We start from the raw sequence: 3,644 nt of genomic DNA on the forward strand, positions 1-3,644 counted from the left end.
AACTCTTTAGTATGACTATTCACGCGTCATAACGACTCTGCATAAGGTCCGATATATTTAACTAACAAGGTAGGGTACCTCGGTGTAACACGCCGATTTTGATAAGATTGCACAGACATACAGATCATCAAAAAAGAAGCGACATGTATTTTTTATATCGGCCAACAAGCGTATTGAAAGGGTCAAATAGGGACATAAAAATGGGGTCAAAATAAGATTTTATGCAATATAGCGAGAACGAGAAGAGATATCGGCAAAGGTTAAATGTACGAAATACTACCCATAGTTGACGCAAGCCATTGAGGTAGAACTTACCCATGTGAAGAAAGCAGAACATCCGGAAATGGACCAATCACGTTTACAATATTGTCATAATGTGCTACAGAAATGAGTGAAGAGGGTGGCAAGGAGCAGGAAGAAAGAAAACACGAAAATGGAAAATACGTGTTTTTGCTTTGAGTTCATACGTCACCCGTTTGCGAAAGGGACGCAGATTCATCTCAGTGCACGAAGATTCATCTCTACACGCAAGAAGGATGCAAACGCCGTTCGTATAGGCAGCCAGCAAGACAGTACTGCACAGCGGGTTGCATATAAGATCAAAACCTCAAGTTGAGTGGTAGAAACGACTAATAGATGAAGGAGTACGAGGTCAGATGACGTAGCACATTATGACAGGTGCAGGTACTGTAAGGAAAGAAAGAGCAAGTTGACGTTGTACACAAAATCAGTTTTAACAGTGAGAGTATTGGACGCGGCGTATGCAATACGAGCTGGTTTGAGTATACAAAGTTGCCAAACGCGAGGTGTAGAGCCAGCAAAGTGTATGTGCATTTGTGTCTTTCACAGGTACTATTCTCAACAAGACAAGCAAGGCGACGTTTAACTGCTTATGAGACCTAGTGGTGAACATTGGACAGTGTGGTAGCTGGAGTGGTATTTGATTGTTGTGTAACTGGTGGTGTGTGCTTGTGCGTATTTGTGCGTGTGTAACAAAATTCAGATGAGGTGTAAGTGGGCTTGTGACGTTTGTGGTCGCAAGATGGTCTATGTGAATCCCCTGAATGTGGTGGATACGCTAGTGGAGGCATATCAGGCAACACAATATGTCCGGACACCACGAACGGTAACGGAAATGGAGCTCAAGGACTATATTTTTAACATCCTAGAAAGTTTCAAGACGAATGGGCACATGTATGTTGAGACTGAAGAAGACCTATTATGCAGCAATAGATCAGACATCCCAAGTATGGCAAGTGAAGATGAGATGGATGAGTGGGATGGCCCAACGACCTCCAACGTACATACAACTGGAGTCAAGAGCAGAGATATTGTGGACATGGGATACAAGCGGAAGGCAGTATCGTTTTGGAAACGAGGGAAGAAGAGAAAGATGTCCTGGAAATCTGTACAGAAACACTTCAAGCGTGTCAAATGCAGAACAGATCTATATAGATAGGAGAAACAGATCACAGAAGGTGGAACCAAACGTGAAAAGCTAAACGTGATAGACCGAACTGTGTATGAAAAATTTGCGACAGCAAAACAGCGGCATTTAATTGTCCATGACACAGACTTGCAACGTTGGGCGTTAGAAGCAAACCAAACAACAGCCGTTGCTAATTTCAAAGCTTCGAAGAAATGGTTATGGCGCTTTAAAACACGTCACGGTATCGTCTCACGCAAAGTTACAAAATTTGTAACACATAGCATTACAGCGAAGGCCACACAAGTGCACGAAAGCGCTGAAACCTTCGTCCAAAATGTACAATCACTCATTACTGCTCATGGCGAGGATAACGTATATAACACAGATCAGAGTGGCTTTGCTTTAGAATTTCACTCTGGACGCTCTCTGGCTTTGCGAGGCGAGAAGCATATTACAGCAACAATGCAATCTCTACCTGCCATCACACATAGCTACACAATACAGCCTGTTATATCTGCCAGTGGAAGATTGCTGTCGCCCATGCTCATAGTCTTGAAAGAACTTCATGGTACGTTTGGGCCACGGATTCAGCAAACAATGTTCCGCCCACAAAACATATATTTGTGCATCATCATCTGGGAAAGTGACAAAACAGATCGTTAAGACGTGGTTCCAATCAGTGTTCCTTCCACAAGTCAATGAGCAAACGGTACTGTTAGTCGACTCGTGGACGGGTTATGATCGATCCGACTTGGCAACAATAATGCCACAGGACAAGCAGTGCAACATTATGACGATACCTACACACACAACTGGGTTAATACAACCTCTGGATGTGTATGGTTTCAGAATTTGGAAGAACTTCGTACGCAAAGTATCTGATGCGGTACGCCTTCAGCAACTCAACATCAATCTATACAGCAGAGACAATATACTGAAACTTCAGTTCCTTGTGCATAATCAACTTTCATCTCCACGGTACATACATCTATTCCAATACGCATGGTTTTGTTCTGGATATCTTTCATCACGACCAGATTATTTTCCAAATCCAGTGGAGTTTTGTTTTCATCAGTTGACGTCATTGGTCTGCGAAGAAGCAGAGTGCCAGAACCCATCCATCATCAAGTGTTCGTGGTGCAAATACTGTTTTTGTTTGGACGATTTCTTCCTGAAATATCATTTTTGTGCTACTTATCAGGAGTGAGCGTCTTGTTTTCAGCATACACCTCTGCTGACTTTTATGTTGTACGTACATATGTACGCGTATTTTCATGATATAATGTAGATACTCATGCGTAGAACTGATATTGCTGTTGCTCTTTATCTTACATGTGGACCACCTGCTATTACATTCTACTGTGCAATGCATTTTGTGTGTGTGTGTGTTTGTGTGTGTGTTACTAGCTACAAACATTCCCGTTTCCAATATGTATCTCACCGTTGCTCCCATTGCACAATATATGCAACCCACTGTGCAGTATTGTCTCACTGGCTGCCTATACGAACGGCGTTTGCATCCTTCATGCTTGTAGAGATGAATCTTCGTGCAGTGAGATAAATTTGCGTCTCTTTCGCATATGGATAACGTATGCACCCAAAGCAAAAACACCTATTTTACATTTTCGTGTTTTCTTTCTTCCTGCTCCTTGCCACCCTCTTCACTCATTTCTGTAGCACATTATGACAATATTGTAAACGTGATTGGTCCATTTCCGGATGTTCTGCTTTCTTCACATGGGTAAGTTCTACCTCAATGGCTTGCGTCAACTATGGGTAGTATTTCGTACATTTAACCTTTGCCGATATCTCTTCTCGTTCTCGCTATATTGCATAAAATCTCATTTTGACCCCATTTTTATGTCCCTATTTGACCCTTTCAATACGCTTGTTGGCCGATATAAAAAAATACGTGTCGCTTCTTTTTTGATGATCTGTATGTCTGTGCAATCTTATCAAAATCGGCGTGTTACACCGAGGTACCCTGCCTTGTAAGTAAATTATGTTGCCGTTATGATTATGTCTTATATTATTGTAGGTTATGTTTTTTCCATTCAAAACGTGAAATATATGACAATTCGCAACAATTTTTTAAATGATTTTTATGTTATTTAATTGTTTAGCAATTATGTTTCGTTTGCTATTTAGATGTGCTCAACACTGTTTTACATGCAAAGAGCAAAATGAAAGGGAAGAGAAGAGTAGTAGAAGAAGA

The sequence above is a fragment of the Thermobia domestica genome, chromosome 7, assembly GCF_964235325.1.
Source record: "Thermobia domestica chromosome 7, izTheDome1.hap1.1, whole genome shotgun sequence".
NCBI classification, from domain to species: domain Eukaryota; kingdom Metazoa; phylum Arthropoda; class Insecta; order Zygentoma; family Lepismatidae; genus Thermobia; species Thermobia domestica.